At 46.0% G+C, this 11,593-nt stretch overlaps 2 long non-coding RNA genes across 3 annotated transcripts; both read left to right on the top strand.

Moving 5' to 3' along the window:
- Positions 1-600: 600 nt before the first annotated feature.
- Positions 601-4,331, top strand: LOC119815059. The gene is made up of 5 exons (XR_005285494.1): positions 601-695; positions 2,437-2,846; positions 3,177-3,349; positions 3,843-4,075; positions 4,180-4,331. It is a non-coding gene; the product is annotated as an uncharacterized LOC119815059 (long non-coding RNA).
- A 219-nt stretch (positions 4,332-4,550) lies between these two features.
- Positions 4,551-11,166, top strand: LOC119814906. 2 transcript variants are annotated; one of them, XR_005285475.1, is made up of 5 exons: positions 4,551-4,693; positions 6,393-6,466; positions 6,788-6,876; positions 6,968-8,402; positions 10,765-11,166. It is a non-coding gene; the product is annotated as an uncharacterized LOC119814906 (long non-coding RNA). The 2 variants fall into 2 exon arrangements; XR_005285474.1 differs by lacking the exon at positions 10,765-11,166 and adding an exon at positions 8,906-9,706.
- The last annotated feature ends 427 nt before the right edge of the window (positions 11,167-11,593 follow it).

Raw genomic sequence — 11,593 nt, 5'->3', positions numbered from 1 at the left:
GCTCTGATGCTTTGCCTGTCTAAAACACCTGGTGGGCTAATGAAGATTTTAATGGCCAAAAGTAAGGCAGGAGAAAAGATAGGTTGGTCAGTCAGGCAGAGTATAAATAAAAGGAGAAATCCTAGAGGAAGGAACAGAAGAAAGAGCAGGAGAACAAGGAGAGGAGGATGCTAGGGGCAAGCTATCCAGTTAACCAGCCACTGAATAAGAGTGAAATTAAAGATACACAGAGGTTTAAAAAAAAAGGAAAAAGCACAGAGGCAAAGGTAGACAGAGTAATTCAAAGATAAGAAAAGGCTAGGCACTGAAAGTAAGAAAAGCTATTGTGTGTAATTTATTTGGGAGCTGGGTGACGGCCCCCAAAAAACAGAAGAATAAAAAGAGCAAAAACAACAACAATGGGAGATACAGAGAATGCTAACCAGGTGTAACCAGCCTCCTCACGCCCCTACTGTCCCACTGACCGCAGCAGTGGGGACAGAATGTGGAGAAAAACAGTGATCTAAGCCAAGCCATCATTGGTCCTTTTCTTGCTATGACCTCACAATGACAGACCCCTGTTCCCTCACAGCTCTGGCTGAGGCTGCCTCTTTTCCTTACAGTGCAGAAATGGCTCATGAGTTGGGAAGTGGTCGGAGCTCTGCGCTGGTGAAAGAGGCTGCTTAGACTTTCAAGAGCTGCTCGACTCCAACATAGTGAGTTTCCCTCCAACTTTGTTGACTTTGATTTGGTGTTTTTGTTCTTGGTGTTTTTTGTCTATTTCCTGGCTTGATTTATGAGCTTACTTTCTCATGTTCTTTTTTTTTACTCTCTGTTCATTTTGCGGGTGTAAGGGGAGGAGAATTCAAGACAGAAATGCTCTGTGTAGCTCTGGCCTACCTGGAACTCACTCTGTAGATGAGGCTGGCCTCAAATTAAAAGATTTTCTTTTAATCTGCCTTCTCTACTTCTCTACTTCTGCCTTCTGAGTGCTAGGATTAAAGGCATGTGCCACCAAAGCCTGGCAGTTTTTATTAAGTTATGCTTTTGGGGATATAATTTTTAATATTATTGTTTTATGTGTATGAGTATTTTGTTTTCATGTCTGTGTGTGCACCATGAGACTCGCACCTGTGGAGGTCACAAAGGGGGAGACAAATTAGCTAGAACTCGAGTAACAAGTGATTATGAGCGCCGTGTGTGTGTCGGGCATCAAACCTAGGTTCTCCAGAAGAGCAGGAGGTGCTGTTAAACACTAACGCATCTCTTCAGAACCTCTGTCTTTAGTTTTACTTCTTCATTTACTTTTGCTATGTGTTCCTTGGTTCGTTTCTCTTTTCTTATTACTACAAGCCTTTCCTTGTTATGGCGTACTGTATCATAGGAACAATTTAGTCCTGGAACATCTGTAATGCATTCTGATCACATGATCATGTGATTAACCCATGCTGCTATGCTTTCTTCTCCCACTCTTTCCTCCACATTCCTAGGAGCCCCCTCTTATGTTGAGGATCCCCTCCTGCTCCTAAATACCACATATGAGAGAAGAAAAGTGCCACATTTGAAGGACTGGCTTTTTCCATATAGAGCGATCTTCTCCAGTGCCAACCATGTTCTTGAGAGCCCCACAGTTTCATCCTTCTCTAAGGCCGTCCTTCTGTATGACTGTGGCACTCTTGCCTTTAATTGTTTCAATGTTGTGTTGTCAGGCTAAATACATAGAGCTATCCTTGCAAGGATCCCTGTGAGCATATTTTAACCATGAAGTATGGCCTGGCTAATATGAATTTGGTGAAAAGTATTAAGTATTATTAAGGACTTTTATATCTATGTTCATCATGGAAATAGCTCTATTTTTCTTCATTGTGTTTTCCTGATTTTGGCATGAATGTGTTTGGAACTGCTAAGTACCTTTCTATTTTGTGGAGTATTGAGGAGCACTGACATTTGTTTTCAAGAGATTGGAAGGATTCATCAGTAGGTTTGCCTGGTCGTGGGCTTTTCTATACAGATTCTTTCCTCATAAATATTTCAATCTTGTTCTTTATCATATCTTCTTAGTTGAATTTATATCAAGAAGTTTTCTCAGTTACATCCACACTTTCCAGTCCATGAGAAGGACTCTCAGGGTTTTAAAAACAGATTTCTTTGGGGCTGAGTTAGGCTGGAGAGATGGCCCAGCAGTTAGGAGCATGTACTCTTCTAGCAGAAGACCTAGGTCTGCCTTACAGCAATCCCATGACATCATAACTTCCTGAAGTGCCACATCTAAGGGATCTGTTGCCCTCTTATGTTCTTCCAGGTCATAGAAATAAAACTATACAAAAAGACTTATATCACTATTTAAAACTATATGTAGTACATGTGAGTGTACATGTAGGCAACCTCAAGTGTGTGTATGTGTGTGTGTGTGTGCACTTGCGATCATGCATCACCCATGAAGTGACCATTACCTAGGAAGCAGTCATGACTCAGGATGGGACCATCATGCAGAAAGCGACCACTACCCAGGAACTGACCATGACTCAGGAACTGACCATGACCGAGGATGAGACCATTACGCACGAAGCAGCCCTGATCCAAGAACAGACCGTCATGCAAGAAAAGAGTAGAACTCTGGAGGAAGTGTCTATCACCCAAGAAGACACCATTATCCAGGAAGACACCATCAGCCATGATCAGCCCCAGGATGCTGGGCCAGCTTCCTCCCAAAACTGGAGGCACCACAGCTGGAAGAGGGTCAAGAAAACCATTGTGAACTGCCTCAGACACCTGTGTTGCTGCCTGCCTCCTGCAGAGAGAAACCATGCTTCCTGTAGGAACCAGGCTCCTCAGAAAGGGGATCTTGGAGGCCCCCACAGAACCACGTGAGCGCCTTTCTCACTTCATCTGATTTGTACTTTTCCTCCTGTCCTTTGTGATAAATGATGCCTGTGTCCACTCGTAGCACACTGTGAGCGTAACAACCTGTCACTTCAGAAAGAACAGGTGTCCCCTCAAGTGTGACCCCAGGCTTGTTGAGCAACAAGTGGGCAGCAGAGATGCTGAGCCAAGTAGGGAGAGGTGGGGGCAAAGCCAAAGGAGGCAAAGATTCCTTGGAGGACCAGCCGGGTACTTGGGCGCTGCAGGGCAGTGCACTGAGTCTTGTGTGTTTTGAAGTCACTAAGAGTCTCCTTCCTGTGTCTTTCTCTTTGAAGCCCTGAAGAGTTCAAGCCCCAGCTCCATGGCTTGTGAGCCACAGGTTGAGATGGTCTGGATGAGATTCGAACAGCCCCTCTGGGGAGCCAGGTCAGATGTCCAGGACAGTCTGGCCACAGGCCCCTTCTGCAGAGGAAGAGCTGTCCACTCCAGAGAACATCTATCTCTCCAGGTAAAATCCAGGCAGGAAGGGTAGGCTTCCCACAGGGTCTAGCTCAGTGTGGAGGGCTGAGGTGCAAAGGTGCCCTAGGCTGTCTTGTGGAAGGATAGTGCCTTGCCCTCTCCCCCCTGCCTGGGGAAACATCAGAAATTGCGCTCTGGGTAGTGCCTGACCTTTGCCCCCTGTTTCTTGGCAGAGAACATAGTCTTCTCCATGGGGTGAGACTTCTCTCCCCAAGGAGAGTATTCCTAGTCAGCCTGCCCTAAGCTGGGTTGCCAGGTTGAGAATGTGTCCTGCAAGTAGCCCTGTAGGACTCCTCTAGAGGGCAGGCTCCTGCAAGAACCTTTTGCAAGATTCCCCAAAAGTCATTAATTGCTTGAGTCCTCAGACCCGAAGCTTGGGAAAATCTGAGCTGGGGAGTAATGCCAGGGCAGCGACTCCCCCTCTTCACCAGTTCTGTCCCCCAGCTATTCACCTCCCACCTCTGCCTGCTTGCTCCTTCAAGGCCACTATTCACAATGAGAACTGGACCCAGCACTCACCACCATGTGCCACACCCCAAGGGACTCTGGTAGGTGTCATGATTAGGAGTGAAACTAGGAAACCTAATGAGGGGTCAGCAACCTGCTGTGGTCCCTGCCTTGAGCCTGCCTGAGCCTGCCTGAGCCTGCTCTCAGCACTGAAAAGCCTTAAGATTGCTCCTGTTTCTCTGAGCCTTGCAGAATGCTTCTTGCGAAGGTAAGCAGGCTTTTCCACTTCTTTTGGAGGGGCTTCCGGGAAGCTGCCTCGTTCCATGCCGCAGTCACGTTGGTAAAATCTCATCAGGTGTTCTTCCTGCCTAGGCCGCATCAACATGTCACAGCATGAGATCCAGAGAAGACTGTGTGACTGGTGTGGTGGTCTGTCTCTCCAGCTGTCTTCCTAATTAGAACGTCTGATGACAACCATCCTGGGATACCTTCTGTGTTCAAGAATGTGTCCCTGTGTTCTCCCCCCCCACGGTGAGAACACATTTCTGCCTCTTATCTGCTCTGTCCTCTGAGCAACACTAAGCTCATAGGACAGATATTTCTGTACCCAACCTGCGAAGAAAGGAGTGTCTTATTCCACTCTGGGGTGGGAAGAGCACCCCAGAAACCCACACTTCCCAGCCCACCGTCAACAACTCTGGGAAAGTACATGCCACGGGATCCTTTTCTGACCTCAGACACAGGACCAGTCTGAACTACTCAAACTGAGGAGAACTTCTCAGGAGACTCTGGCCAGCCTGGGAGGCTGATCGGGCCTGACATTGTGATCCCCTAAGGCTACTGTATCGTTCACCTGCCCTCTACCCACTCGAACACGCAGCCACTGGTGAGTCTCTCTCTCTTTTCTGTGTCTCTCTCTGTCTCCATCTCTGTGTGTTTTTCTTGCACATGAACAACTTTCAGGCAGGTCAACTTCTCTGTCATGTGAATCACCCAAGGGAATCACCAAACACACACTGATGCTGGCCATAAACAGAAACAATAATGCAAATATAATATAAAAACTTCAATTGATTGTAATAGACACAGCAAATTAAAAACAAACAAACAAGCAGACATAATATCTTGGATGACCCACCCTAAAAATTACAGACCCACAGAAGTATGCTAAGGGGACACATTCTATCTGCAACCATAGATGAGAATTGGCTCTCATTCCCTGACAGGTGTATTAAGTGTTAGGAGCACACTTCCATCTTATTTTCTGACGTTTGGTTCTGTCTACTTTGGTTAGTAGGAACAGTATGCTATGAACTGTTTTTTGTTTGTTTGTTTGTTTGTTTGTTTGTTTTTTGATGGTTTTAGTGTTCACACAGAGTTTTGCCCTGTAACTCAGGCTGGACTGAAACACAGTGTGTAGTCCAGGCTGGCTTTATAGTCCTGAAGATGCTGCTGCCTCAGCTCCTCCTTAGCTGCACAAAAACACTGTCAGCATTGTGGTTTAGTCAAGGCCTCATATAGCCCAGGCAGGCCACAACGATGACTTTGAGCAGGATCCTCATTTTCTCGTCTCTAACTGCTTTGAGCCACTCTGCCCTGTTAAGTAGGAAAACCTCCAGTCCAGGGTAGGCATGAGTGAGCTCCAGGCTGAGAGGAAACCCATCTCCAAAAGAATATGGAGATTCTAAATATTCTGAACTATCAGATCTGGAGACCAGGGCTGGCGAGATGGGTGGACGGGACTGTGCGACAACAGGATGTGCCAGCATCCTTGTGTCATCTTCGCCTGCTGGGGAAGGGAGCAGGTGTGGGAGCTTGCTGGCCTGACATCAGCGAGACACCCTGTCTCAAAAATTAAGGTAGGGCCGGGCGGTGGTGGCACACGCCTTTAATCCCAGCACTCGGGAGGCAGAGGCAGGCGGATCTCTGAGTTCGAGGCCAGCCTGGTCTACAAGAGCTAGTTCCAGGGCAGGCTCTAAAAAAGCTGCAGAGAAACCCTGTCTCGAAAAACCAAAAAAAAAAAAAAAAAAAAAAAAAAATTAAGGTGGAAGTCGGTGGTGGTGGAGCACCCCTTTGCCTCGGGATGGGGAGATAGATGCAGGCAGATCTCTGTGAGTTCAAGGACAGCCTGGTCTAGAGAGCCAGTTCCAGGACAGCCAGGTAAACGCAGAGAAACCCTGTCTCAAAGAAACAAGCAAAAAAATTTAAGGAATAAAAGCATTTGGTGAATATTCCTGGTCTACATGTGTGCTCAAAGGGTGAGGACACATAGACAGACAGACAGACACACACACACACAAACACACACACGCACACACACACAAACACACATGCACGCACACACAACCACCCCCCCACACTTATGATGATGCATATATCATACACAAATGCATACCCGCCTTTTGTAGAGTTCTTCAACCCTGTCCTTGTCTGTTCCCCTTCACTGCTGACTGTCTGTACTGTGTTCTCATGGTCTTTTTTCTTTGTGAAAGCACATGACTCTTAAACCCCACAGTGGCATAACTATTGGTTCCTTCTATTGAAGAGTCCTTCCTTTCTTTTTCTCTCTCTTGTTTTGACTCCAGTTTACTCTATGCAGTCCTGGCTGCCAAGGATGTAGATCCTCCTGCCCTCAGCCAACTGAGCACAGGGGAGAGAGGTGTGTAACTTGTCTTAGCGGGTTTTGGGAGTTTGACTTTCTAAATCTTCTATGTAGGGGTGGATATCCTTGATCTTTTAATCCGTCTGCCTCCACCTACCAAATGTAGGGATTAAAGGAATTCCACACCAAGCCTGGTTTATTTGGTTCTGGGGACCAAACCCAGGTTTCTGGATGGTGGGCAAGAGCTGCCCCAACTGGAGCTCGGGCAGGCTAGCCTCAGACTCACTGTAGCTAAGAAATACCTCCTAATGGAGTTGCAGATTTTGCCCATTGACCCTGATTTTTCTCTTGCTTTCTTTCTCTTTTTTTCTCTTTTAGCCTTTCTAGATGACCTATTTTTCTGACTTAGAGTCTTTTGAAGTTCCACACACGAGGTGTAGCTGGACATCACTCTTCTTCTGAAGCTAGTGAGCTGTGTTTTGGGTGGGAGGGAGGGACAGGAGGCTGTCCCAGTCCCATGTCATCTCAGAGTCCCTGGCCTCTTCCCTGTGTATCCAGGCAGCTTTGAAGGTGTGTTCTGACCAGCAGCCCTCAGAACGGTCTTGTCTAACTCCCTATGCAGCTCCGTGAGACAAAATGGAAGTCACCAGCCCAAACCAGCCCAAGTCCAGACCTGATGAAACTAGGAAGATGGAGCCTCATCCCCACTGCTTGATGGTTTAGTCACCTCCCCCCTTGGGGCAATCTCCTATCCCTCGCATTTAGACAGTTCTAGGGAGTTTGTGGATTTGTCTTAAAACTAGATGCTAGAGTTAGGGTGAAGGTGCATGCCTATAATCCCAGGACTCTGGAGGCTTAGACTAGAGACTAGCCATAAATTCAAGGACAGCCGGGCCTCCATGAGGAACAGTAGTCTAGCTTTGGTGGCTCTCTCTGTAAAACACAGAAAGTGAACAACAGGACTAATGCTCAGTGTGCCCAGTGTACACAGTGGCTCTGGCTCTGGGTTCTTTAGCATAAAATAAAACCAGGTGGAGCATGCTGGGAATCCCAGTATTGGGAGGCAGACACACGGGGATCAAGGGAGTCAAGGTCATCTTCCAACACAGAAAGTTTGAGGCCAGTCTAGGAGGAAAGAGACTATATTTTAAAAACAAACGACACCTACCCTCAAATCTTAATGCCCCAATCTGAGAAAACAGTGACATAGCAGCCCTTTCCAGCCACATATTCCTTGTGAATCAAAAGATCTTTCTGAAAGAAAAAAATCAGGCATCCAGATGTGCAGGGTTATTTCCTGTGACTCACGTCTGGAATTTGCCTGAGCATTGAGTTCATCCTTGTGCACAGCACTGAGGAGCTGTTGGGTAAGTACTCCCTGCTGGCCCTGTGGGAGGCACTGACAGGAAGGTTTGGAGAGCATGGAGACCCCCCACCTGTGCCAATAAGAAAGGCAGGAAAGACTGGCTGCTGGTCCTGCCACCCGTTAGAAACCCTGATGTTGAGCTGCCCCCTCGTGGCACTTCTGTACCAGTTCCGTGTTAGTGCACCTGGTTTGCTGGGGTCCCTGCTTCAGCTCCTGCCACAAACTGGGGTGACTGGGTGTGCTCGGAGGTGGGATGGGGGGAGGCTTCCACTGCTCTGTATCCATCTGACATGATTTTATCCTTCTTTACTTCATTCCATTTCTACATTATCCTAATAAAAGGACAAAATGTTCTGCCCAGGGGATGTCCCTGAAGAAACTTCATAGACCACATTGCTGGTTCTTCCTGGCCCTGCTGTCCATAACGAGAAATGATTGCCACTAAGCAAGAGTGTGAAATCGACACCCTGGGCGAGATTCAGAAGCACAAGAAGCCCGAGACAGTGACTGTCTGTCTGTACAATGCCTGTTTACCTTGTTTGGTATGAGTTCATTGTGCAGAATGCAAGGAAAAGGACCGGCAGGCTTGCTGAAGCTGGCCACCCCGGCACCTGGAGATGGAGATAGGTGAATCTCCGTTTTTGTTTTGTTGTTGTTTTTCTTTTAGAGACAGGGTTTTTTTGTTTGTTTGTTTGTTTGGCCCTTCCTCTGTAGACCAGGCTGGCCTTGAACTCACAGAGATCTGCCGGCTTCTGACTCCTGAATGCCAGGATTGTAGGTGTGTGCCACCCTTTGAGGCAGATGCATCTCGACCTCACTGGCCTTGAGAAAGCCTGTGTTAAAACACAAGGTGTCCAGCACCTGTGAATTGACATTTGACACTGAACACCTGTGCTACACACACATACCTTGAGCTTGCAAGTGTCCGTGTCTGTGGACACTGATGCACACGTACACAAGTGTAAGATATAATGTGTGCATGCATCTGCACATACTTAAGTCAAAATAGTGTAAGGAAGCACAAGGTCAGCCTGGGGTGGTGTAGACCTTTAATCCCAGCACTTGGGAGGCAGAGGCAGGCAGATCTGTGATGTCGGCTTGATCTACAATTACAGAACTTCTTGTTCTAGGAATCCTGGCTTACCCACAGAACCCGGTCTATACAAAAATAAACAAGAAAACAAGGTGAAGGGAAAAGAGGAAGCAGCACAAAGTTAGTTGAAGAAGCAGATAGAAGATCTGACCTCTGCAGGAGCATCCTGGTGGCCAGACCTAGGAGAATGAGACAGGATGCTGCTGCTGAGAACACTGGTGGTCCTTTCTGGATGCTAGATGGTTGGCAGAGCCCAGCAAGCCAAGCTTTGGGGAATCTTATTACTTCTGAGTAGAATTCAGTTGGTGGGCTGACAAGGTGATCCCAGCTTTGTCAGCACTGTGGGTCACCTGGATGTCTCACCTCTCTGTAGTACGGGACTAGGCTCCAAAAAAGAAAATAAGGATAAGTTGAATATGGTAGCACATGTCTTTAATCCCAGCACTCAGGAGGCAGAAGCAAGAGGATCTCTGTGGGTTAAAGGCCAGTGCATATATGGAGTTTCAGGACTACAGAGAGACCCTGTCTCAAAACAATGACAAAAAACAAAATCAAAGATTGGTTGAGGGAAAAAAAGAGAGAAGGAGTTAAAGACATCACACACTAGTTGAGTGTGTATACACTAACATGACCACACATGTACATACACTACACACACACACACACACACACACACAAGCTAGGTTGGTGGCCCATGCCTATGCTTGAGTTCTTCCCAAGGTCCTGCACATATAATCCCATCACTGCAAAAATAAGTAAATAAAAGTAATAATTTAAAGTAGGGACAGTTAAATAGAACTCCAGCAGCACAGACACTGAGAGAAACAATAAATGGGACCTTCTGGAACTGAAAAGCTTCTGTAAAGCAAAAGACACGGTCAACAAGACAAAACGACAGCCCACAGAATAGGAAAAGATCTTCACTAACCCCACATCAGACAGAGGTCTGATCTCCAAAATATACAAAGAACTCAAGAAATTGGACAACAAAAGATCACAAAATTCAATAAAAAATAGAGTACAGACCTAAACAGAGAACTCTCAACAGAGGAATCTAAAATGGCTGAAAGACACTTAAGGAAATGTTCAACATCCTTAGCCATCAGAGAAATGCAAATCAACTCTGAGATTCCATCTTATACCTGTAAGAATGGCCAAGATCAAAAACACTGATGACAACTTATGCTGGAGAGGTTGTGGGGAAAAGGGAACACTTCTGCATTGCTGGTGGGAATGCAATCTGGTACAACCCCTTTGGATGTCAGTGGCGATTTCTCAGAAAATTAGAAAACAACCTCCTTTTAGACCCATTAATACCACTTTTGGGTATATATCCAAAGGATGCTTAATCATGCCACAAGGACATATGCTCAACTATGTTCATAGCAGCTTTGTTTGTCATAGCCAGAACCTGGAAACAACCTAAATGCCCCTTGACTGAAGAATGGATAAGGAAAACGTACATTTACACAATGGAGTACTACACAGCAGAAAAAAATAACGACAGCTTGAATTTTGCAGAAAAATGGATGAAGCTAGAAAACATTAGAGTGAGGTAACCCAGACACAGAAAGACAATTATCACATGGACTCATAGGTGATTTTTAAACATAAAGCAAAGAAAACTAGCTTACAAACCACACTCCCAGAGAACTTAGACAACAATGAGGACACTAAGAGAGTCTTACATAGATCTACATGGGAAGTAGAAAAAGACAAGATCTCCTGAGTAAATTGGGAGCATGGGGACCTTGGAGGAGAAGGGGAGAAGTGAGAGGCAGGGAAGGGAGCAGGGAAAAATGTAGAGCTCAATAAAAATCAATTAAAAAAATGTAAAAAAAAAAAAAGCCCAACGTACAAGCTGTATCCTTTCTCTTCATGTTCTGGCGTCTACAGACTCAAGCTCTGTCTTCTCTGGAAGCTGGTGCCGGTTTCCTCCCATCTAGAAAAGCTGTGGCTCTTCAAAGGGATGTGGAAGTTCGTGTTGACTGACAGCCATCTGAGGAGAGGTGGCCTCTCTTGAAGCCAGCCCAAACATCTGCCAATGTTCTTTGCCTCCTCCAGGATAACTGGGCCACTGACAGCGCCCTCCTTGGTCCTGGGGCTGAGTCAGAGAGGCACCAGAGGACAAAGGCAGCCCCTTAAGAAGGCCTAGCAGAAAGTTGGTATTTCTGGATTTATAAGCCATCTGTCTTGTCTTTCTTCCCCAGCCTTGCTGAAATCTGAGTACTTTGGAAATATGTCTAGCTGTGATGAACAGGAGAACCTGGCTTTTCTACTAAACCCCTTCCAAATGTGTGCAGGAGCCAGATATCTGCTCTTTATTCTTTTTTTTTTTAGTTGGATTTATTTTATGCATTTGAGAATATAAATAGATATTTCCTGTCCTGACTGCCTGGTCCCAAATAATCACTCAGAGGCTTATATTAATTATATATGTTCAGTCAATAGCTGTGACTGTGTGTATGTACAGGCAACTTTCTGAATTGAGATTTTTTTAAAAAAAAATGCTTTTATTTATATGTATACAGTGTTCTGCCTGCTTGTATGCCTGCACTCCAGAGGGCACCACATATCATCATAGATGGTTGTGAGCCACCACGTGGTTACTCTGAATCCAGCCCCTTGATTTAAGATTTTAAAATCTCAGATTCCAGGTTGTCCTAATGGTTCTGGAGAGATGACTCATCAGATAAAGTGATAGCTGCTGACTCTGATGACCTGA

The sequence above is a fragment of the Arvicola amphibius genome, chromosome 5 (genome assembly GCF_903992535.2).
Source record: "Arvicola amphibius chromosome 5, mArvAmp1.2, whole genome shotgun sequence".
Lineage (NCBI taxonomy): Eukaryota > Metazoa > Chordata > Mammalia > Rodentia > Cricetidae > Arvicola > Arvicola amphibius.
Note: the sequence above shows the minus strand (reverse complement) of the source record. Positions and strands in the feature narration are given on the sequence as shown.